Genomic DNA, 27,042 nt, shown 5'->3' on the forward strand with positions numbered 1-27,042 from the left:
ACCTCCAAGCCTGACAGAAGCAACAGTGCGCCACTGCTCACTCCCTCCCAGGAGAAGGAGCCACTATTGCACCCTCTCCCTCCCCACACACCGAGGCTTACAGACGAACAATAAAGGAACCTCTGCTGGTCACAGAATAACGCAAAAAAAAAAAAAACCCAAGGCAAGGAAAAGGACACTTACAGCTGAGACGCTAAGGAAACAGAAATAGTAGTATCAATACCTATTGAACTGGTCCATTCGGGGATCAGTTCTGGATTTTTTTTTTTCCCTTTCTCTCTTTTTTTTTTTTTTTTTTTTTTTTTTTTGATTTATTAAATACGATCTTAGCCCTAAGGGATCTACAAGTTTTACAACATAATTTTATAAGGATATTTTTTACTCTTTTTTTTTTTTTTTTTTTTTTTTTTTTTGCCTTTTAAAATACTTCTATATCTAGCTAAGTTTTTGGTAGTACGGACAAAATATCTTTCATACTTTCCTTTCATCCCTTTCTTTTATACACTTCTATTCCTTTCTTTTTCTTTGCATATTTCCAACCACATTACGCTCTTCTGTTCCCCTTTCTTCCAGCCATTTTAAGTGTATTTTATCTTAACATACTTATAAGCAACACTATCGGTCTGCTCAGACTCCTTGCTCTATTCTCCAGATGATGCACTGCCTTGGTATTAATATTAGGCTTTTGTCTTTATCTTAGTTCTTAGTACAGTTGTCTAATTACATTCTGAGAATCTCCATTCTCTCTGGTGGTACTCCAGCTCATTTCTATATTTGATCCTAGCTTACAAAATCTCCCTGGATTGATGTTTGTATGTGTAGGGTGTTATTTGTTGTTTGTTTGCTTTTGCTTTTGTCTCTGATTTGTTCTGTTTCAGTTGTCAATTTCTGCTGGGTTTCTCTCTGAATATCTGATAGCACACTGGGGTTCTGTCAGGTCTTTCTAGAGCCTTATGTCCTAACGGATTCAATAATTGTGTGTCTTATACATGTATGTGTTTCCTAGACTGAATATTCATCTAATCCAATACTTGGACATTAGTCTGAGGCTTGGACAGTCTTCTGTAAACACCTCTATCACCAGGACAAGCAACCCCAAAAGCTTGGACAACCATGAGGAAACAAAGAAACACCATGCAGGCAAAGGAGCAGGAAAAAAACCCACAAGACCAAATAAATGAGGAGGAAATAGGAAAAATGCCTGAAAAAGAATTTAGAGTAATGATAGTAAAAATGATACAAAATCTCGATAACAAATTAGAGAAAGTACAAGAAACAGTTCATAAGAACTCAGAAAAACAAACAGCAATGGATAACAAAATAACTGAAATTAAAAATACTCTAGATGCTCTAACCAGCAGAATGACTGAGGCAGAAGAACGAATAAGTGAGTTGGAAGATAGAATGGAAGAAATAAACGCCACAAAGCAGGAAAAAGATAAAAAAATAAAAAGACTAGAAGACAGCCTCAGAGACCTCAGTGATAACCTTAAACGTACCAACATTCGAATTATAGGCATCCCAGAAGAAGAAGAAAACAAGAAAGGGTCTGTGAAAATATTTGAAGAGGTTCTAGTGGAAAACTTCCCCAACATGGGAAAGGAAATAATGAACCAAGTCCAAGAAGCACAGAGAGTCCCATACAGAATAAACCCAAGGAGAAATACACCAAGACACATATTAATCAAACTAACGACAATTCAACACAAAGAAAAAATATTAAAAGCAGCAAGAGAAAAGCAACAAACAACATATAAGGGAAAACCCATCAGGATAACAGCTGACCTTTCTACAGAAACTCTGCAGGCCAGAAGGGAATGGCAGGATATACTGAAAGTCCTGAAAGAGAGAAACCTACAGCCAAGAATACCTTACCCAGCAAGAATCTCATTCCGATTTGAGGGAGAAATCAAAAGCTTTCCAGACAAGCAAAAGTTAAGAGAATTCAGCACCACCAAACCAGCCTTACAACAAGTGCTAAAGGAACTTCTCTAAGTAGGAAACACAAGAAAAGAAAAACACCTACAAATACAAACCCAAAACAATTAAGAAAATGGTAATTGGAACACACATGTCAATAATCACTTTAAATGTCAATGGATTAAATGCTCCAACCAAAAGACACAGACTGGCTGAATGGATACAAAAACAAGACCCTTCTATATGCTGCCTACAAGAAACCCACTTCAGACCAAGGGATACATATAGACTGAAAGTGAAGGGATGGAAAAAGATATTCCATGCAAATGGAAGTCAAAAGAAAGCTGGAGTAGCAATACTCATATCAGACAAATTAGACTTGAAAGTAAAGACTATTAAAAGAGACAAGGAAGGGCACTACATAATGATCAAGGGATCCATCCAAGAAGAACATATCACAATGGTAAATATCTATGCCCCCAATATAGGAGCACCTCAATACATAAGGCAAATGCTAACAGCTATAAAAGGGGACATCGACAGTAACACAATTATAGTGGGAGACTTGAACACCCCACTTACATCAATGGACAGATCATCCAAACAGAAAATAAATAAAGACACACAAGCTTTAAATGACACATTAGACCATCTCGACTTCATTGATATTTATAGGACATTCCATCCAAAAACGACAGACTACACTTTCTTCTCAAGTGCACACGGAACATTTTCCAGGATAGATCACATCTTGGGTCACAAATCAAACCTCAGCAAATTCAAGAAAATTGAAATCATATCAAGCATCTTCTCAGACCACAACGCCATGAGACTAGATATCAATTACAGGAAAAAAACTGCAAAAAAGACAAACACATGGAGGCTAAACAATTCACTATTAAACAACCAAGGAATCACTACAGAAATCAAAGAGGAAATCAAAAAGTATCTAGAAACAAATGACAACGAAAACACAACAACCCAAAACCTATGGGATGCAGCAAAAGCAGTTCTAAGAGGGAAGTTTATAGCAATACAGTCCTACCTTAAGAAACAAGAAAATGATCGAATAAACAACCTAACCTTACACCTCAAACAACTAGAGAAAGAAGAACAAAGAAACCCCAAAGTGAGCAGAAGGAAAGAAATCGTAAAGATCAGAGCAGAAATAAATGAAAAAGAAAGGAAAGAAACCATAAGAAAAATAAATAAAACTAAAAGCTGGTTCTTTGAGAAGATTAACAAAATTGATAAACCATTAGCCAGACTCATCAAGAAAAAAAGGGAGAAGATGCAAATCAACAGAATTAGAAATGAAAAAGGAGAAGTCACAACGGACACCTCAGAAATACAAAACATCATGAGAGACTACTACAAGCAACTATATGCCAATCAATTGGATAACCTGGAAGAAATGGATACATTCTTAGAAAAATACAATCTTCCAAGACTGAACCAGGAAGAAATAGAAACCATGAACAGACCAATCACAAGTACAGAAATTGAGGCAGTGATTAAAAATCTCCCAACACACAAAAGCCCAGGACCAGATGGATTCACAGGCGAATTCTATCAAACATTTCGAGAAGAGTTAACACCTATCCTTCTCAAACTCTTCCAAAATATTGCAGAAGGCGGAGCACTCCCAAACTCATTCTACGAGGCTACCATCACCCTGATACCAAAACCAGGCAAAGATGTCACAAAAAAAGAAAACTACAGACCAATATCACTGATGAATATAGATGCAAAAATCCTCAACAAAATACTAGCTAACAGACTGCAACAGCACATTAAAAAAATCATACACCACGATCAAGTGGGGTTTATCCCTGGGATGCAAGGATTCTTCAATATACGCAAATCAATCAACGTGATACATCATATCAACAAATTGAAGGATAAAAACCATATGATCATCTCAATAGATGCAGAAAAAGCTTTTGACAAAGTTCAACATCCATTTATGATCAAAGCTCTCCAGAAAATGGGCATAGAAGGAAATTACCTCAACATCATAAAAGCCATATATGACAAACCAAAAGCCAACATTGTTCTCAATGGAGAAAAACTGGAAGAATTCCCTCTAAGAACAGGAACAAGACAAGGGTGTCCACTCTCACCACTGTTATTCAACATAGTTTTGGAAGTGTTAGCCACAGCAATCAGAGAAGAAAAAGAAATTAAAGGAATCCAAATTGGAAAAGAAGAAGTAAAATTATCACTCTTTGCAGATGACATGATACTATATATAGAAAACCCTAAAGACTCTACCAGAAAACTGCTAGCACTCATTGATGAGTTTAGTAAAGTAGCAGGATACAAAATTAATGCACAGAAATCTCTTGCATTCCTATACACTAACAACGGAAGAGCAGAAAGAGAAATTAAGGAAACTCTCCCATTCACCATTGCAACCAAAAGAATCAAATACCTAGGAATAAACCTGCCTAAGGAGGCAAAAGATCTGTATGCAGAAAACTTTAAGACATTGATGAAAGAAATCAAAGATGACATAAACAGATGGAGGGATATACCATGTTCCTGGATTGGAAGAATCAACATCGTGAAAATGACTGTACTACCCAAAGCAATTTACAGATTTAATGCAATCCCGATCAGATTGCCAATGGCATTTTTCACAGAACTAGAGCAAGAAATCTTACGATTTGTATGGAAACGCAAAAGACCCCAAATAGCCAAAGCAATCTTGAGAAGGAAAAATGGAGTTGGTGGAATCAGGCTTCCTGACTTCAAACTATACTACAAGGCCATAGTGATCAAGACAATATGGTACTGGCACAAAAATAGAAAGGAAGATCAATGGAACAGAATAGAGAACTCAGAAGTAAGCCCAAACACATATGGGCACCTTATCTTTGACAAAGGAGGCACGAGTATACAATGGAAAAAAGACAGCCTCTTCAATAAGTGGTGCTGGGAAAACTGGACAGCAACATGTAAAAGAATGAAATTAGAACACTTCCTAACACCATACACAAAAATAAACTCCAAATGGATTAAAGACCTACATATAAGGCCAGACACTATCAAACTCCTAGAGGAAAACATAGGCAGAACACTCTTTGACATACATCAAAGCAACATCCTTTTTGACCCACCTCCTAGAATCAGGGAAATAAAATCAAGAATAAATGAATGGGACCTCATGAAACTTAAAAGCTTTTGCACAGCGAAAGAAACCATAAACAAGACTAAAAGGCAACCCTCAGAATGGGAAAAAATAATTGCCTATGAAACAACGGACAAAGGATTAACCTCCAAAATATACAAGCAGCTCATGAAGCTTCATACCAAAAAAGCAAATAACCCAATCTACAAATGGGCAGAAGACCTAAATAGACATTTCTCCAAAGAAGACATACAGATGGCCAACAAACACATGAAAAGATGCTCAACATCACTCAGCATCAGAGAAATGCAAGTCAAAGCCACAATGAGGTATCACCTCACACCAATCAGAATGGCCATCATCACAAAGTCTGGAAACAACAAATGTTGGAGAGGGTGTGGAGAAAAGGGAACTCTCCTGCACTGTTGGTGGGAATGTAAGTTGGTACAGCCACTATGGAAAACAATTTGGAGGTTCCTTAAAAAACTACAAATAGAACTACCATATGATCCAGTAATCCCACTCCTGGGCATATACCCAAAGAAAACCATAATCCCAAAAGAAACTTGTACCATCATGTTTATTGCAGCACTCTTTACAATAGCCAGGACATGGAAGCAACCTAAATGCCCATCAACAAATGAATGGATACAGAAGATGTGGCATATATATACAATGGAATATTACTCAGCTATAAAAAGGGATGAGATGGAGCTATATGTAATGAGGTGGATAGAACTACAATCTGTCATACAGAGTGAAGTAAGTCAGAAAGAGAAAGACAAATATTGCATGCTAACTCACATATACGGAATCTAAAAATGGTACTGATGAACTCAGTGACAAGAACAGGGAAGCAGATACAGGGAATGGACTGGAGAACTCGAGGTATGGGAGGGGGCGGGGGGTGAAGGGGAAACTGAGAAGAAGCGGGAGAGTAGTACAGACATATATATACTACCAACTGTAAAATAGTCAGTGGGAAGTTGTTGTATAACAAAGGGAGTCCAACTCGAGGATGGAAGATGCCTTAGAGGACTGGGGCGGGGAGGGTGGGGGGGAATCGAGGTGGGGGCGTCAAGGAAGGGAGGGAATATGGGGATATGTGTATAAAAACAGTTGATTGAACCTGGTGTACCCCCCAAAAAAATAAAATAAAATAATAAAAAAAAAAAAAAAAAGATTTCCCAACATAAAAAAAAGCATAATTCAGTTGAAATCAGTGTAAGATCAAATAATAAATGAACCAGGAAAGAAATGCCATACAATAACCTTTAGAAAACAACTAGAACATGAAATTACTTTTATAAATTAATGTCAGATAATTTCCAAGTAAGGGCAGAAACAATTTCATGGAAGAGAGATAATTTTAAAAGTTTTCAATTGTTTTCTTTTAAATTAGTGATATGTGTATTTTGGGAAAACTAAACCATTGTGACTAACTCTAGAACTTGGTCTTAGCTGTTTGAGACTCGGTCTTAAGCAGAATTGAATGTTTTACCTTAAGCTTGACAAACCTACTTTCTCCTATAAGTGATTCCTAGCAACTTGTTTGGAGTTTCTATCAAGCAATTAGAGCCACCCACAGACCCTTGAATAGAGGGTATTATCCAGGAAGATAAGACATAGAGAACGTATCCAGGAAGCGCTTCCACTTTTCTCAAGTATATGGCTTTGAAAGGGACAAACACAGAATCATGCAGAGAGGGGAAACGCATGCTCATGAAGATACATCAAAAGAAGTCTTTGTTCAGTAACACTCCAGGGAGCCCTTCCCTGGTCACCCTATCCAAAACTGTAACCCTCCACCACACTCTCCACTCCATTTTCCTGCTTTAATAGTCTCCTTGATTATTTCCAACAACGAATATACAACATATTTTACTTATTCTTCTGGTTTATTGTCTGTCTCCTTCAACCATAACATAAGCTCATGAAGTCAGAGATGATTTTCTTAGTCCGTCGCATTCATTATTGCATCTCCGCAGCTAGAACAGGCACATAGTAGTAGTGTTCAATAAATATCTGTTGAATGAATAAATGTAATCAATTCTTCCCTTGAAATCATATGGTAACTTGTGGTGCATCCAGATTACCTTTACCTTCACGTGGTGAGTTTAATGTAGCAAGAAGTCTCGCCACAGATTTAATTTAGAAACAGTTTTCTGCATTTGATAATCACTTGATCACCCAAGAAAGGCAAATCATACCTGAATCACTTCAGATAGATACTTCAGGCACTTTTCATGATCTCTGTCCACACCTGCATGAGTGGATGTCCAGAACAAGGGGGTTATCAGCCCCTTTGTGTTTGAGAGTCATAAAAAAGAAAATGCCTCGCAGCAGAGAGAGAATGGGGAAATGGAAAACAGTAAGCATTCTGGGTCCATAAGATGGTGGACATCTATAGCAAACATGATTGTATAATCCAACAAGCTTGCAACCCAGGAAGAGGGGCTATTGCAAATAGTTATTATATCCACACATCGATCAAGAGCTGGAGCAGAGCAACCAATTTATCTGCAATTGCCACTCCACGTACAATGAAAGAAAATGTTGCTCTCTGCTTCCTTGGATCACCATGGGAATGTGGGACCAAGCACTGATGCTGGGAATGGGCTGAGGTTGACTGAATATCACCTAGAATCCTCTCCCTGGCACTCCAGCCCCCATTAATTTGCCCAAATATTCATATACTATGGGACTGGTTATTTTATCCTTATCGTATATGCTTTCCCAATATCTACCTATTTGCCTTTTTCTAAGAGTCCAATTGCTCAAATTCTGGTTTCTGTCAATCCAATCATACTTTCCTTAACATCTAATGCAAGATCTCCTCTTCTCTCTGCCTTCCTTGGCTAATTCCATACTTCTCTTCCTGTTAGAATTCCTATGGAAATTATTTTTTAATATCATATTTGCAAAGAATTTGAGAATCTGCAAAGCACATCCACATACATTATCTCACCTATATAAATAAGTAGCAGAGTACTATTTTATAGACCCATTTTTTTTCCTGCACGTCCCAGCCCTATACCCTTTCCACAGCTTGCTCTTCCCAAACCTAGTAGGAGTCACTGCAGAGTATACATACTAATGAGGATGAAAATGAAATTATTTTATTTTATTAAAAGTACCCCAGGGCATTTGCCATGATAACAACAGAGCTTCTTTAGTTATTTCAATATGAAACTGCTTGGTAATGATCCAACACAAGCTAATCTTTTTCAAAGTTTTAGTGTTATCATAAGAATAACGAAATGTAATTCCCTGCTCTTGCCAGACACCACATTAAAATGTTTCACACTCAATTCTCTCAAAAACTATGGGATATGTAAAACATAAACATTTTATAGATAAGGAAAGTAAGTCTTAAAATTGTTAACTAACTGCCCAGTGTCAGATTGGGAATTTGCATCTGAACTGTATGACTTGAAAGCTAAAGCCCTTTGATCCCATAATCTGCAGTCAGGCATTATTCTGTCACACAGACTGTAAGAGCAGGGCTGCAGTGCAGGACAAAGTCACCTTAGTACAGGACAAACTCATCTTAACTATTGCCAGGGACATACAGAGGATAAAGCACAATAACATAACATTTATTTTCATTATAAATAAATGGTAAATGTATGTGATTGCCTAGGGCTTCAGACAGCCGTGCAGTGACTAAGGCAGCAGCAGGAAGAGGGGGAAATTTGGAGCTAAACAAGCGGAGAAGTCTTCGTGTGAACCTGCCCTCTCATCTCACCGCAGGACAGGAAGAGCTTACCTGGGGCAAGAAGGCCTGGAGGCTTCCCGTCCATCCTCAACCACAGAGACGTCAGGTCCCCCTTTTACGAACTGCCTCACCTTCTCGTCCTCCTTAGTGCTACTTATTAATCTCCATCTTCACTAGGTTTATCTGGCTATATGAATAGATTTAGGGTTTGAAAGAGGGTAGGACACAGTGAGAGCCTCAATCATCAGCCTAACAGTCTAATTTCACTCTCCAGACACGGTAGTTAACTTGTTTCTTTATTGTCATCAGTAAAGAGGCAATAAAGTGTAACACATGGTGTTCAGATTCTGCTCCACTACTCACTTAACTCTGCGATCTTGAGCATGTTGCTTAACCTCTCTGTGCCCCAATTTTCGCATCTATAGAAGGAGCACAGTAATATTACCTACCTCACTGTAAGGTACTGTGAAGAATAAATGAGATAATATGGGTAGCGTACTTGGGATATTGCCTGGCTCAGAGTAAGTACTCTACGAGCATTTGCTATTATAATTACTATATAATACATGTGTCATAAGGATTATAAAAATAATATCTAATATTCAATGAAAATTACGCTATGTGACTTCCATTTATTCCTCACGTAAACTCTTGTGAAGTAGATGCACACTGTCCCAATTATAAATGAAACAGAAACTCAGAGAGGTTATAGAGGAGTCCAAAATTACCCAGGCAGTAAGTGATAGTTAGGACTCAAGTCCAGCAGTCTGATTCCAGAATCAAGCTATATAACCACCATGCTATTTCAGATGGGTAATAATACTTGCTAATAGGTACTGAAGTTTTGCTCTGTGCCAGGCATTGTTTTAATAACTTTAGATCTCTTATATCTTATATCTCTTGTGAAAATTAAGTGAAATTCTCAAAACTACCTTATGAGACAGATGCATATGTTGTTCCTATTTTACAAATAAGAAAACTAAGAAACCAAGCATTAGGTAGCATGGCCAAGATCACACAATTAGCAGATGGCTAAGATAAGCATACCTCACACTAAAAGGTGGGTCAAACAGGTGCTAAATTTAAACCTCAGTGACCTAATATCAGACTGAGCATCACAATTTTCAAAAAGGAAACTCCCTCCTAGTGTATCCATGTAAACAATTTCTGAGCCAGTATGATTAAGACAGATATTCAACTCTGGAATCATAAAAGAAGGAACTGATTAAGTGCTAATTTATTCTGATTTGCCTTACTACTCAATCATCTTCCCACCTCTAATAGCAGCTATTTTCAGTAGTCATTTTCATTTTGTCCTCTGCAATTTGAATAGATTCACTATTAACAAATAAGGATCAACTTTTCACAGGAAGCAAGACCATTACCTTCATGGGGTTCCTGTCCCATAGAAGTTAGAGGCAACGTAGAGAGAGAGAGTGGATGAATATTCAGTCCATGCAACTATGAAAAGAGAAGAATCTGGCAATGATATTTTTGGCCAAAACTCACAGGAATTTATAAGTATCACATATCATTAGTAATGGATAACAGCTGATTGGGTGCTGAGCAGGACCACAGTAGTCCCATAACTTCTTGAAGTATTTATGCAAATGATAAAAATGAGCTTTGGTCTGGTGAGCAGAGCACAGGTTTGGTTGTAGCCCAAACCACTCACTGAGACTCAACACTTTGTACCGAGGGCTTGGTATATGTTTCAAATGGATCTCAACGGACCTGAGCTCATATGGGAAGGTGCCTTCAGAAGTCCAGAGAGACATGATGGATAACAAGGATAGAAACATACTGTTACAGATCTTGGGAGCAGACTGAATAAAATATTAGTCAAGAAGGAAGAAGGGCAGAAAATTTTCTTTATAGGAAGATTGTGTGGGAAGATAACAATGTGCCATGGGAAATAATATCAGTCAGATGGTTAGGACGAGTTATTAGATCTCTTATATTCACAGCACAATTAAATACCTGATTTGTTAGGTAAGAGAAAGCCCAGTAGGACTAGATATAGATATAGATATAGATATAGATATAGATATAGATATAGATATAGATATGGCAATGAAAAAAATTTAAGATTTTGGGGATTCTTCAGAATGTTATTCTAGGTAAAGAAAAGGTTGATGATCAATTGTATGGTCACAAATTAACTCAGTAAACGAATCATGAATTAACAAAGTATGGAACAGGAACCTGATTAGGAAAGAAAACATGTTGACAATAATGGCAATGAATTTGACTTAAAGCAAAACAAAACCTGGCAGCTACTGAGCACTTTATGCTATGTGTTTTCCATGCATTACCCGTACAATAACTTTATGAGATCAGCATTATTAGTAGTGCCATTTTACAGATAAGGAAAGTAAAGCTTAAGAGATTACGTGACTTAACCAGGATCTCATACGAGCTAATAGAATTGGGGTTTAAATCCAGATGGTTTAACTTTGGAGTTTACATGCTTGAGCACCATGCTCTAGAGCTAAGCATTAAATTAATGAAAATAGCCACGATTAACAAGAACACAGATGCAAGTACCAGACACATCAAGTGTGGCACCACTTCCGTCTGCATAGAGAAAAGTCAGCATAATGAGGCCCCGGATAGTGATCAGAAACCTGACAAGAATAGAGTGATGGAAATAATGAGACACAATGAAATTCAAATACTCTTAAAATGATGTCTCTCCTAACCAGGAAAACAGTTTACAATAAGCAAGATTCATAATAAACAAAATAGAATGGACTTCCATGCCTGGCTGCATCATTTCACTTTGGAATTGACAGAGAAGAAGTTTGCTGTGTAAGCATTTCATGGTAATGACTTTACTATTATTAACAATGACAATAGTTCCAGGCAGTAGTTCCTATTTGCATAGCAGCCTTCAACATAGGAGCAAAAACACCCAGCAAACATTCCCGTTGTTATTATCGATGGCTTAGATTCACATAGCACTTTTCGGTCAAAGAGCTCATTAATCCGTACATGGATGCTCGTGACACAAACAGGTGAGCAATCCATTTCTACATTTTACATAAGGATAAACCAAAGTCCAAGGACCTCTGTATAACTGCTTAGTAATGCTGTGGCTGGTCTACAATGAAGTCGTAAGGAACCTAACATTCCCCTTCCTTACTGACTGAAGCCCTATCTCTTTGACAATTTCTTACTCCAAATTTCCTGAGAGTGGAGGCCTTCTCGGTCTACTGGATCCTTCCCCACCGATTCTTACCACCTCTTTTCAAGCTGGATTCTCATTGCCTCCCTCCCTCTAATAGCTCAGCCTGCCTCCCTCCTCTCTTCTCCCCGAACCACTCTCGATATTGCTCCCAGATTCATTTTCTTCAGCCTGCTCAGAACACAGTAGTAGTGCTTCATTGTCGATGGAAAAGACCCAAATTCCTTCACAACCTCCCTTAATCAGGCCCCAATCTCTTCCCCAGCCATATCCCTGAATGCCTAGGTCACACAAGCCTAAACTTCTGAACCCCAAGCTCACTCTTCTCTTTTCTCGTTCTGTTCCCTCTTCTAGAAGTAACCTTTCCAACTCCAACACTGACTACTACAAGTATCTTCACAACTCCACTCTGCTGCTGTCTCCTCCACGAATCCCTGCTAATACCTAGTTGAAAATGGCTGCTCCCTCCAACTCCACGATACCCATTTGACCTGGATTTATTGCACGCACATATTCTACCTAGGGCTGTTGTGACTTATAAAAGTGCCTCTGTCTTAGTAGAATGTTTTATCACGGAGATTCACAGGGAGTCAACAATATGTCAGGCTCTGTGACAGCTAGTAGGTAAAAAAGAAAAACAGATCTCTGCCTGCGCAGAGCTTACAATCTCACAGACTTTCTCATCTAGAGTTCCTCCTCTGACTGACCAAACACACTATTTTCTCTATTTTTCCAAGAATGGTACCATTCTAGATCATCAAAGAGATGTTCATTCATTATATACAATAGATGCTTTTTAGATGTGGCTCTCCAAGCATAGTACACAGATATCCTGAAGGTCCTCAAGAGTTTTTCAGAGGGGCCTCTGAGGTCAAAACTAACTCCAAATAATAAGACACAGTTTGCCATTTTCACTCTCACTTTCTCTGAAATGTACAGTAGAGTCCTCCAGAGGCTGCATGATGTATGATATAACCCCAGATTGAAGGTATAAGTAGATAATAAGAGAATTCAGTTGTCTTCTATTAAACCAGTCATTAAACAGATTTGCAAAAATGTAATACCATGCTTGTCACTAAATTATTTTTGGTTTGTAAAAAGCAGTTTTCATTAAAAGAGACATTATTGATATTTTATTTAACATATGTAACAGTTCACTGCTGTTAATTCTTAGTTACCTAAATACTTAAAAGTGATATCTTAATTTCTGATATGGTAAATACCAATGGATATAATAATTGTCAAGTGTGTAAAGGAATCATGAAACCACAAAGTCTGAGAACTGCTGCCTTAGAGCCCTGGGACACACGTATTTCCGTAGAACCCCAGTCGAGAATGTCTGGTGGGTGAGTCGATGGTAATTGCACTGTTCCCTGAATTCAACCTCTGTTAAAGCAACTATCTATCCTATGTGTGAGAGGAATTCATCTTTGATGCTGCAGCACCTAGCACATAGGAAGCAGCCAGTAAATACTTGAGGGAAAAAGGAAAGAAGGAAGGAAGGAGAAGAAGGAGAGAGGATGGAGGGAGAGAGGACGGGAAAGAGAAAGGAAAAAAAGGAGGGAATAGGGGAAAAGGGGAAGAATTGTGTCATTTTCATTCTTCAAGGATTCTTCCACAGTAATCTGCCCACTGAAAATATCTATTAACCTTCATGCAAATGTGTTTTATTGATATGATACCTAAGGTCATTAAGACAACAATAGTTTCATCTGATGTGTTGGTAAATCCCAATACAGCTTAGAAACCATGATTTTAAAGACAAATTTTTAAAGAACCCTTTCATAAATAAATCAATGGACAAACATTTATGCACACTGGTCCTTCAATATCAGAGGATACTTTTAAGATAAAGAAAGATACAAATTAGGCAAATAGATGCAGTCAATTTGGTTGCCGACACATAAATTATCTTCCTTGTGGATAATAAAATCTCAATAATTAGAAGTGACTTCCTATAACTGAAATATATTATCTCTAGGTTTTGAGTGAGAATAGATAAAATTAAGCCAAAGATAATAAAAGGGGGAGGGTCCAAGCAAAAATTGGACATACGCAAGTTTGTCTTCAAGATTCTTCTAAGCCTCCATCTGGCCTATTCCCTTTCAGCTGCCCATGAAGTGGCTTTTCATCCCTATGAAGTCCCTTCATGCCCGATGTTACCCTCACCAAGGTACTCCACTTGGCCTGGCCTTTGGGGTATTATTCCATGCTTTAATTCAATCTGTACAATTTAATCCATATAATTTTTACAGTTAAAAAGAAATTTAAACATCATCTATCAGAACTCCTTCATACACAGTTGAAACTCAACTAGGTTAAGACTTGCTCAAAGGAATATTAATTCATGACAAAGTGGCAATGAGAATCTAAATCAAGTTTTCTTCCTTTTCCAGAAACAATATAATGAAAATTTTTAAATGATCTGCTAAACCCATAACAATGCACTCTCTTTCAGACCACTCTTTATACCCTCCCCATCTAAAAACCTTTCCTATATATTCCATTTCCTTAGTCTCCTATGTTCATGTGATAAGACATTTATCCAAGTGTGGATGTTATCTAGATTCAAAATCCATTAACACCAATTCACACCTTAACTCAAGTGAGTTTATCAGGTTAGCTAGCCAAGCACTTTACCTCATAACATTTCTTTCTTTCTCTTCTTTCTTTCTTCTTTTTTTTTTTGGGGGGGGGGGGGGGGGTGGGGGGGGCATGTGGCTTTCAGGATCTTAGTTCTTCTCTGACCAGGGATTGAATCCAGGCCCCAGCAGTGAAAGCGCCAAGTCCTAACCACTGGATCACAAGGGAATTCCCATAACATTTCTATTTGAATAGGAACTGTCTTCAACCAAAGGAGTAAGTGGGAATTTCACACATTACATGAGGTTCAGAAACAGAAAGAGTTGAGAACCAGAGGGCATTTGGGTTCCTTAAATCATGACACAGAGTCAGACCCCTATACTTAGGACCAAGACTAGAAAAGAAGGTCAACATATGAGATTTGACTGCCTGTGATGTTCCATGTTGCTCACCTGAACCCTGATGGGCAGGAGCAGAGTCAACACACGACATGATGTATTTGGCTAAAGCTCATAAAAAATGAAAAACAGTTTAAATTAATTGTTTTCCTACCCACTATTTCACATAGTTTTTGCCTAATACAGTTTATTCAATCTTTTTTTTTGAAGGGGGGTGCGGGAGAGAAGGGGGGGATGTAATACCTTTAAATCTTAATAAATTAAATTCCAAAGCAGAATTATGTTGATTCTTAAGATTTATAAGTGCCTTGCTAAAAATTATACTGTCAAGGTTATCCATTCTCATATTTAAAGGTATTTGAAAGTGGGCCATAAGGATTTAAAGCACCAAAAAACCAGAGTTTCCAAAAGTACAACTAGAAAGAGAACTTTGAAACATCTGGCATATATAATTTCTGGCATCTCTACCATAAATAACACATGATCACATGCAATGCATGCTGTTAAACTGTAGACTAAATTTTCCAATAAGTTCCAATCTGAGAAGGTTTCTTATGTCAATCAAATCTTCATTAAGATCTCATACTTTTAATAGCAGTTCCTCTGATACTATTTATCAGAATGCAGAGAATTCTTTATGAAGAATCTGAAATATCCTAAAGTTTATGCTGACTCATTCTTTAAATAAGTTCCAGGAAAACATTATTGTTTTCCTGACCTGACATCAAATTACTTGGGACCTCTTAAATCTATCTTCCTAAGAGATACAGCTTGAGGTACCACCAATCAGTGAAAAGCCTTTAAAATTTTACACAATACAAGGTCTACTTATGTTGGTCTTACTAGAGTTAAATAGCCCTAAGGATTTAGTTTCCCACGTTGGAAACTTGCAGCCACTGAGAAGCAAGACAGAGCAGCACTGTAATGACAGATTTCTGAATATTCTCTTAGTCATCCGTGTATGAGATATTTGGTTCCACAAACCTGTTATGCTCACTTGTATCACTTTTTACTTTGAGTATGTTGTTATTTCTTGGAATCCCTGTTCTTACCCTTACCTGGAATTCAAACCATATCAATGTTTAATGTTCCATTTGGGTCCAACTTTTACCTTTAATTCTGAAAAGGATATGACGTGGAAATAAAAAAGGAAGCGCTCCAGAGATGGATTCCCTGGGTCTCCCACCACTAGTTGCATGACCTAGGGCAGGTTACTAAACCTCCTATGTTTCAGCTTCATGATTTGTAAAATAGAAATGCTCTGTGGGATTTCTATGAAGATTAAAAGAATCAGTGCATAGAAAGTGCCTTGAATAGTGCGTGGCACAAAGTAATCACTCAATAAATGTTATCCACTATTATAATCTTTATTATAACTCTCATTCTTCCCACACCTTTCTTAACACATGTAGATACACAATTCATAAGGACCTTAGACCCTGGAGGTCACCTAGTTCAATCTCCCACATAAAGTAGTAACATCTCTAAAAAGTTCTTAACATTTGGTCAACCATGAAAACAGTTAAATATTTGCAGTGCTGGAAAGTTTGCTACTTTTCAAAAAGCACAGACTCACAAACAATTCTAATAATCAGAAAGTTCCTCTATATAAAGTGCCTATTCTCCATTCAGAGGTCTGCAACTTCTCTCTCCTGTACAACTTCAGAATAAACCTGCATCCTCTATCTTCTTTCACACAATATTCCAAACAGTCTCTGACTACTTAAAAGAACAGTAAGACACTTTGTTTAGAAAAGTAAACAAATTTTGGTAAAATCTACTCAACAACAACAACAAAAATAACAAATTTTGTCAAAATTAAGAAATTAAGGTAATCCTTGCTTCTGAGGGATTTGGCAAACAATATTAACATTTATCACCCGATCTACTTAAGTAAGATTGTAGACGCTCTGTCAGGCTGTCAGGCTGCTTTCCAGATTGTACAAACAGGTACAATTTTTGGTGCTTTTTTTTTTTTTTTGTAGTCTAGTTATTTCTCTACAAAGTTCCTTTGGCTATGTTTTTTCTCATTGTTATTTTCTTTTTCCTGCCTCTGTTTCTCTCTCTCTCTCTTTCTCTCTCTCTCCCTCTCTCTCTCTCCCTCTCTCTCTCTCTATATATATGTATATATATATATACACACACACATATATATCTTGCTCTTTCTTCTTTCTTTTATGAATCATTCAATGAATATTCATGCGGTACTATCAAGTATCAGTCACTGTGCTAGGCATGGAAAAGTCAAAGATAATTAGATCTGGCTCAAGTTACTTTCAGGCTAAGGTGGAGAGACAGACACATAAACAGTTAATAAAACACAGTGGTAATGCAGTGACATAGACACACATAGGTTATGGTGAGAAAACCAAGAAGAAATGCCTAATGGAAGGAGTCGGGAAAGGTTTCTGGAAGGAGATAACATCTGATGAAGTCTAAAGTGAGTCTAAGCAATGACTCCAAGCACTAAATCACCTGAGAATCTTGTTTGAAAGATTCTGAGTCAGTAGATTTAGGTAGGACTTGAAATGCAGCAATTATAATCAAGCTCCCAGATAATATCCATGCTGCTGGTCCCCAGATCATTCTTTGAATCACAAAGGTCTTAAAAGATGACTAATGACTAAGTAAAGGATGAGTGGGGTGAATACAGGCAAAATAGACAGTGTGAAATAAATCACAGAGATAAGAAACACTTGAGTATGTGATGAGATTGAAGCGCCTTGGTGTCCCCAGGCAATTCAAGAGGTCATCAATTCCTAAATTGGAGGTGGATGGGAGTATGGTATGTTTTAAGAAAGGGAATTTATTACATAGGCAATGGAGTGTATCAGAGTAAGCAGGGCAGCCGCATGGTAGCAACTGCAAATAAGATCTGGTAGAATCATGAGCAAGAAGATAATATGCAAGGCTACTTTAAATAAACCTGCTGACAATGATGATGAGGTCTAATTTTGGCTGTAGCAATAGATTTATTTCAAAGGGAACTGATGTGAGAAATGTTTAGGAAATAAAGTAGGTTGATTTTATTTTAACTTATTAATGTAAAAAATCAAGCAAGTTGCTATCTCTTTGCATTCTTTGCCTGCTTGGTGTCTATTCTTAATCTGACAGTAACATATGATCTTGAACAAGACACAGCCTCCTTTCACACCAGGTTCCACATTTTAAAACAGTAAAGAGTTGACCTGAATAAACACTGTGGTCTCTTTAAACCCTAAACTTTAAAATCCTGTGAAATTCATCTCTCATTGAATCATGGAATCATAAAATATGTTCTTAAAACCTACCACAACACCTGGAATATAAATATACATTGTATGACCAATACTGAATCTACCTAGCCAACAGATTTTAAAACTTGAAATTTTAAAATCCTCCCCCTTCTTCACCCACCATGTGCATACTGAGTCTAGTTGCTTTGTACTTATGTCCTACTGATGATTCTTTGGTTTATGCCCTTATTATTTTTTAGCTGAATTCCTGCAATATCCTCTTACAAGTTCTCTCTGGCTCTAATCTAATCCTCTTCCAAACACTATCCAAGAAATTGAAGAACTCTGGAGTCAGAAAGACCTGTGCTTAAGTGCTAAATCCACCATTTCATAGTTGTGTGACAACTATACCCTGCTCCCATAGTATGGGTTTATACACACACACACACACACACACACACACACATACACAGAGAGACACACACATAAGTTATATAGAAACAATCCAAATGTCTATCACTGGTAGAATGGATAAGTAAATTTTGGTATATTCATAGAGTAAAATACTATATAAGTTACACAAATAAACAACATACATTGACATGGAAGAATCTTACAGTGTTTCACAAAATCAGGCGATTAAGAATATATCAATATATACTACTACGATTACAAGATTGAAAACCTACAAAGAAAAGCAAGGGAATAAGTGTGACAAAAGGCAAGGTGGTGGTTACCTTTAGCAGGGAAGGAAAAGCATGTGATCTTAAGGGAGCACAAAGGGCTTCCTGGGAGTCTGCTCCTTAATATGAACAGTGGTTATGTGAGGTTTGCTTTATAATTATTCTTTAAGCTGCATTTGTTTTATACACTCTTCTAGGTTCACGATATTTACTAAAAAATAAATTTCATCATGTCATTCTACTTAAAATCATTCAAAGTGTCTTCAAACTCCTTAACTTTGTCTAAAAGATCCTTCATGATATACCTCCTGTACGCTCTTCAGCTTTATCTCTACCAGCCCCATTGATGCCCCTGCACAGTACATGGCATAGTGACCCCACACGACCAAGCTCTCTCAAGTCTCTGGGCTCTTGAAAAATGTTCTCACTGTTCCTCTTCTTCTGGCTAATCTCTTATTGTTCTTAACATTCAGCTAAAATATTACTCCCTCTGGGAAGGCTTCCTTAACAAATCCCCATCCCATCTGTCTTAGACTCTCCTCTGCTGCACTTCCTTTAGCACCTGATGTCTACCCACATAACAGCAGTGGACAAGGACCACATTCTTTAGAAATAACTCCCTTTTTTAATGGCATACTTTTCCATAAGTGCCACATTCTTTAAACAAAACTCCTTTAAGGCAGGTACTGTCTTTTTCATCTGTCCCAAGAGTTAAAGATGATATCTAACCACAGATTCTCAATAAATGTTTGCTTAATGAATACATGTTTAAGATGGGGGAATATATGTTTTCTATATCACTGGAAGTGACACATGACTCAAAGTATTAAGTTCAGCCATAAAAAACCACCCTTATTTTAAATCAAAATGGTTGATTACTGGCAATTACATATGATACTCAGTCATAACAAACACTCCTTTAATACATATTGATTAAACACAGCATAGTGATGACTATTACATCTACTTCCTCAACATAATTGTAAGGAGATTGTAATGAGAATTATGATGTGAAATAAGCATAGGGTTAATTTCATCAGTCCTCTGCAGTTATGGGTTATGCATTGATTCATAAGGCAGCCTACATACTCAGAGTTATATAAGCCACTAAACAAATGAAAGAGAGATATTGATCACTACTTCAAAACAGCTTCTTTTGGAGTCTTATGAGCACCACTGTTGTACTCTATTTCTCAAAGATGTTGTCTGACAGATTATAACTGGTTCATCTCTGCTGGAGTCTATTGATTATTGACATTGGTAACTATGAAGCATCAACTATTTGGTTAAAAAAATATACTCTGTGTGTGTACTGATATTTTTATAAAATAATAAGAAGATTTTAAAGTTATTCCAACTAGCAAAGCAGCTGGATCTATTTTTAATACTGTTTTTATTAAGCCAAGAATTTGTAGGCTAAAATGTCCACAAATTGAGTTGTATAAAACTGTGATGTGATTTCTCTTCCCTTATGTCTAAAGATCTAAATGTTATGTTAACATATATTACATATATCCTATATATACATCTATATGGAATATATACATGGAATATTAGGACTATATATATTCCTAAAAGGAATTAAGCATTATAACTTATCTCAGAACCAATTCTTCTACTAGAGAGGATGAATCAGTAAAATATAGAATTATGCTGCAAATAATAAAAGCCACTGAAAAACACCGTTACCCAACTGTTATGCAGCCACATGAAATTATGCATTGCAACAACTTCACTTAGGCTGGTATCATCCAGGGTGGTAGCATCATGGTGTTGTACGATGAACTTATGCACCTAAAGACCTGAAGCTCCTACATGTGGTATTAACAGCACCACACCACCAGTTAAACTTTCTGTCCTATTGATTTTCACTCCTTCAGTTGACATTATTTGGAGCAGTATTTCTTCAGATCCATACACCAAATCACATGCAATATTTAAATTGGTTATTTAGATCACATGTTTCCTGCTAAGGAAAGGTTTTAAATTTGCAACTCACCACTGCTTATGTGGTTTCTCATCTACAGGAAATGGGTCTAATTCAACAGCTTCTTGCCTGAGTTGCCATAACAAAGATCTGAGATAGTCCTGCCGTTGGTGTTTCTCACACTAGCCTAAAATCAAAGCAAAAACACAGTCAAGTTTGATTTGAACATTCCAATGAGAATTTCACCTGCATTTAGAAAATCAAAAGACTAACAAAGACCATGGGTGTTGGGCGGTGGGACACAGGACGAGGGAATAAAACATCTCACGGTAGTTCACTCTGTTCAAATTTATCACAAACCCAAGAACGTGGGTGTTACCAACATCAGAATAGCTGGATATTTTAAAATCTGAACATAAGCCCAATTAACAAGTGTTACCTTGGCTGATATGGATTTGGTTTTGTGATAGGAAGCACCTTATTCAGCTTCAACTGGGACAGCTCCCTGTTACCTGTTTGCACAGTCTGCTTCTCACTTAAGAACAATGGGTTCATATGGAACAATGGGTTACAGAGTTATGGATAAAGGAGGAGCAGAAGTTCGAAAATCTCTGAAGTATGTGAAATAAAATAAAACTAAACTGAAGTTGGTCTGAAGCTAGAAAGAGACCTGTATGCATGTTTTCCCATAATCTGATCTAGTTACAAAAGTAGTTTGTAACTTCAATCTGTTACTGTTACAATTCAACATTATATTGGACCAGATTCTCTAAGACTGTGCCAGTTTCCAATGTTCTACCCATTATCAACCCACAACTTTTGATTTCTAGTTTGGAAAGTATGGTAACCATGCCCCAAATAAACATCCTCTTTGCCCTAAATAAGAGCCCTCTCCAGGCCAAGTGCCTATAACTGCTGCTGGAATTCCTCCCCCACCACATCTTCCTGCCCTCCCCACCTCAATGTGGCCTACCACCAATTTGGAGGAGGTGAATTTCTTTCTCCTCTGAATTCCTATTATATTTATTGACTATGGACACTTGATCATATACCATCTCTGTTATAACCTCATCTCCCTAAATGACTACAAGCACCCAAATGGCAGAAACTGTGTTACAGTTTCCCAAACTCTTTCACCCATGGTACTTGGAGATCTCTGCGTGTGGATACATTCATTCACAGAATATTGATTGTGCCCCTACTATGCACAGGCAGATACCGTCATCCCTGACAGAGATTGTAATTTAGCAGCGAATACAGGAAGCCCAGGAATAAGCAATTACTGTATTGCAGGATAAGTGCTATGACAGAGGAAGTACAGACACTGAATAAATGTTGCCAAATAGCAGACCTAAGAGCCTGACTTCACTATCAAGGCTTTCAGATCCTATTTCCAAAGTATGAAAACAGGACGATTACTTTAAGAAACTCATTTTCACGAATCACATGGTGCACCCAGGCAGGTTAACGTCCAAAACCCAGAAGGCAGTTTTACTTCTGTGAAGACAAGTCACTAAGATGAATTTCTAGTGCATTTAAATCACTGCTGGGTTGTGTGTGTGTGTGTGTGTGTATGTTTTCCTCCTTAAACACACACACACACACACAATGTAGCAGAAATCCTGTTTATTATGGTGCATACGGGGTTTTGGAGCAACTGTGCGTTAGGAACACTTCTAAGAAATCTTTAGTCCTTTCTTTTTCCATCCAAAACTTTAATTTCCATTCCTAGGAGCATTAGTTCTACAACCCTATGGGTTTTACATCTCATAGTCAAGAGGGATAAAATCAGTAAGAAAGGCCATAGTGGCTTGTTATGAATCTAAAATGTCAATTCAACTAGAAAATCCTTTATCAAAAATAATTATAAACTTGCAGCCCACTTTTCAAACTAAAAATATTTCTCTCAATTTAAGGATTTTAAGTATCACCTGAAGTCTCCACCAAGACTTGGTAGAGTTTCCACCAAGATTCACAATTAGAAATGGGGTTCTCTTCCATTAAATAGAGGGGGGGAACAGAACCTGAAACACAGAGATTTTCCACTTTCCCCACTTTGCCTTGATTTTCTCATAAACATACAATGTACCCAAATTAAAATAGCTTTAGTCAAAATCTTACAACTTGACTATGCAAATATGTACAGATAGGTAAATTTCTGAAAATTCAAGCTCCAATTCTAAATTCCATTTCCTCTTTCAATCAATACACAGCATGATCTATCTGAATCAGCAGCAGTGTCTCATCTCAGACTTATGTAATGCAATAAATATCTCTGATGTGCTAAAAAAGCAGATTCTATTCTTTATCAGTGAGCATCTCTCCCAGTAGTCTCTAGGCCCAACTTTTTCCACAAATCCTTGGTCCTCAGAAGAAGGTGTAACAGATGCAAGTGTGGTAGGAAGGAAGCACTCAGCCTACAGCAAACACAGCACTGTACTCCTTTTGTGTCATTCCTGGACACTTTGTGCCTCTTCTTTGCATAAGTGTTGCAGCGTGCAACCAAAAGCTTAAAAGAGACTGCAAGAGGACACAGTAGAGGCAACAGAGAAAGAATTTAAAACGTCAGTTTGTTACTTCTTCTTTCTAATTGCAGGATGTCTCTCTTGCTTTGAGTCCATTATTCTCATTAGCACTAAGCACTCATTTGATTTGAACACATCAATTCCATGTAAAGTCTTATAGCTACAACTGTGACCTGCAGCCAGAAGCAGAGCAGGAAGGGAGAGCATCTGCCCTCATATTTAACAAGAAAAACCCAATTTGTCTTTATCCTTTATCATCAGTATTAGAAGACTTTTCCACTTAGATTCATTTACGTAAAGTCACAGTCACAAAAAAGAAAGCCTGAAGAACAAAACAAAACAAATCCTTTAAATATGGGAGGTTTTACCTCTAAATATGGGAGGCTTTTTCACATTACTTAAATTAGGCAGATTCTTTTTGCTTATGATATTCCTATAGGATATACTAACAAGGGAAATCCTATGAATTTTCCTGTAATTTTAAAATATAGATATATTTTATGGCATCCACAATCAATTCTCAGTTCATTTTTAACCTTGAAAAATATTGACCACATACTATGAAACCATTAAATACTAATAGCTGCAGACATACCAGACAATGACAGCAAAAACACACTTGGTCCCTCTGGGATCTGTTCATAAACATCCCCTTCCAGCATGGCAAACACACTCCTCCCCACAGCAGATGCTCTTCTGGGACAAGCAAGCAGGAAGCTGGAGGCAGCTGATTTTTCCCACTCTGCATATTATTTCTCATTGCCTCATCCTCAAGAATCTTTTTACCAAAACTGTGAAGGTTTTATAACACCAGGAGATTGCCAAATTAGAGATACCTTGCAACAACGAGAGGGAGTGATGTGCAAAGGAGGAAGCATGAAGACTCTAATATCTAAGGTCATACCACCTTTGTCATTGGATTTTCCAGTGCTGTTGTAGAGAGAGAAAAATCCGGTTTGTTGTACGTGATAAAATAAGCTAATCTAGGACTTTATGTGAATTTTAAGAGTGAGATGAAAGTAGAGGAGGGAATACAAACCAGAGGCAGAAAAGCTGCTACATCCAAACTGTCTGGCCCCTATAATCCAATGGCTCCAAAGTGGAGTCAGAAGCTTGCGAGTGCATCCTGTGTCTATTCACAACACAAACATTCGCCTTAGGCAGAAAATTTACAGAAGCCTCTCTGAGAGAAATGGCCATTCCTGCAACCATTTTAATACATCGATCAGCATTCTGTGAGATCTTTCAGGGTCTGACAACTAGCAGACTAAGGATAGAGGAAGAAATTGGACATTGGGTTAGCAATGCCTGGTGCACGTAGACTCAGTTTCCTTCAGTGTGAACTGTGGCTTGTCCCATAGGACTTAGCCTGCCTCTATCCAGTTCGTTCATAAAAGTTATTGTCAACATACCCGAGGAGGCAGGGCTCCTGTACAGACACTGTCAGGCTCTGCAGCAAAGACAGCCCATGTAAACAACCTTGTGATTGCTTCAGAGACAACTGCCACAGGATGAGCCCTTCTTTTTCTGTGGTTAAATTGCAGTCCCCTAGGAAATTATGTCGTTAGGGGGTAAAAGCAGAGACTCAGTCTCTAGATTTCAATGGAGAGGGAAAAGAGAAATGTATATGTATGTAATTTTCTTGAAATAGCTCTCGCCTTGATTTACTTGAAGATTTTCCAATAAATCACATTTATTTTGCTGCAGAAACAAATACATAACTTCTGCTAAATATATTGTCATGCTCGTTGCTGATGATATATCTTTTTCTCCCAAATAAGCTCTGACATTTCTGGGGGACACAGTATCCCAGTACAGAGTACCTGGGAACCATGCCATGAAGAAGAAAAAAAAAATGCTGCCTGCTGTGACTAGGAGATCACTTTCTTAAAGGGACCCCTTACCTATGCGACTGCAGTGCCAGTGTTTCCTCTTATCTCTAACCTGACCCCCATTCTGTGTCCCTCTTCCCAGCCCAAAATTAGCCTACAGTGTCTCAGCAAGAGTAATGCCATTAGTTTTGCAACTAAAATATAAAAAATGCCATCCCCTAACTAAAATATGTAAATATGCCCCAAAATACTTATTTAAGCTACATCTCTCAGGAAGTAAACATAAATGTCTAACTTAAAGATGTCATTTTTTTAATGTTTTATGGAACCCATGGCATTTCTTAGATCTGGCACTGAGGTCAGCACTTCTAATAAGCACAGCTGTTTCTCTCTCTCTCTCTCTCTGGTTTTCTCTACCCTTCTGTAGCTCAGCATTGGTCTAAAAATCCCTGGTCACAATAAAAATGCTCCCTCCCACCCTCTGCCAATCCTCACTCCAAACAGAAAGCTTTCAACACACCCAAGTCTGGGTAGAGATGCTCCGCACAGAAGGAAAGCCTAGTGGCTTCTTGCCTCAGAGGTAGTTCACTTCCTTAATCTCCTATCCACCCCATCTCTGCCCCCCGCCATGCTCACTCTCCCGCCCCACCAGAAACAATCAACAGACATCACCCCACCCTCCAAAAAACAGGTTAGAACCCAGAATGAGCAGAGAGTCACCTACCATTCCGTGCTTGAGAACTACGATCCTGATCCAGCAGTGTTTGCCCCAGAAATCCTTCCTACTTGTTTTCCATTAACCACATTCCAAACTGCAATAAGGAATAGATTCTTTGGAGGTGGGGAAATTGTTTAAAATTAATGATGAACAGGTGATTTCCAAGAAAACCCAATCTTAAAGTCACTCAAGCCCCTAGGAATTGAGGGGTGAGGAGAAAAAAGGAATACTGTAAAAATGAAAAAGGAAAGGAAAAAGGTAAGCATACAACAAGCACCAACCACCCCCATAAAAATAAAAAGAGAAGGGGAGGTTTCAAAAAAAAAGAAAGAAAGAAAAAGAAGAAGAGTGGCTTGCTGAATCACCGTCTTTCACTGCCTGGAAACCATTGTGCAGCGTGATGCTGCCTGTACCATTGTGGAACCTACCAGAGGAGACGGACAGAGGGCTTGGGGAATGGGGTTGCTATGGCAACCAAAAGGAGCACACGTGACGTCAAAGCCCAGAGAGGTGTAGGGAGGGGGAAGAGGGGGAAAGGAAGAGAGGAGATGTCTATGTGCGGCTATAGTTACTGTGTTTTCCGATGAAATGAGGACCAGGGAAAATGGAAAGGAACAGGGTTCGCTGGCAGCCACTATCAGCAGCTATGACATCAGGCAGCCCGTCTGCACAACCAGGGGAAACAACCCGCTCCATGCAGCCTTGGCCCAGCGCACAGCAGAGCTGAAAAACAAATGCTTGCAGACCAAAACACCACTGGAAATATAGTCAATCTATGCTTTTCAACTAGCTCGGCTTTTTGCAAACAGCACAAAGAGAGACATATAGTATCTCTAAATGTCAGAGTAAACAAGGATGGTAATAACCTCAGAGACAAAGTGAGCATTTCAGTCCCACCTGGGCCCCAGAGGTCATATGAACCACACAGTGCCTCTTCTCTGTTTCCTTATCTTTCATAGAAATCCTAAATCAGTACCCACTAATCCAAACTTGGCAAACTGATTCTCAGATTGCAATTTGAATGTGAAAAGAAAATACTGATAATTTGATTTAACAAATCAGGGTTCTTCTTTTTTTTCAATTGGGATAATTCTTTAGAAAACAGATGCAACTGCTATATTGCTATTTGGGGCAGATATCTCAATTTTATTTAAGTAATTTGTCCTGCCTTTGACTGTTAAGAGTATATTTTTAAGTCTCTGT

General features: G+C 38.0%; 1 protein-coding gene across 3 annotated transcripts in view; it reads right to left on the reverse strand.

The window, feature by feature from the left end:
- Nucleotides 1–26,311, reverse strand: part of MAPK10 (mitogen-activated protein kinase 10) — a 292,384-nt gene extending 266,073 nt beyond the window's left edge. For 2 of the 3 annotated variants that reach the window (XM_057729537.1, XM_057729536.1), the window contains exons 1-2: nt 25,846–26,061; nt 20,837–20,951 (exon numbers count right to left, since the gene is read on the reverse strand). The gene's annotated coding sequence lies outside the window, so the exon portion shown is untranslated. Of the gene's footprint in view, nt 1–20,836; nt 20,952–25,845 lie in introns of all 3 variants that reach the window. The other variant, XM_057729534.1, reaches the window with a different exon arrangement.
- Between the last annotated feature and the right edge of the window lie 731 nt (nt 26,312–27,042).

This window comes from Hippopotamus amphibius, chromosome 3 (genome assembly GCF_030028045.1).
Source record: "Hippopotamus amphibius kiboko isolate mHipAmp2 chromosome 3, mHipAmp2.hap2, whole genome shotgun sequence".
In the NCBI taxonomy this organism is placed as follows: domain Eukaryota; kingdom Metazoa; phylum Chordata; class Mammalia; order Artiodactyla; family Hippopotamidae; genus Hippopotamus; species Hippopotamus amphibius.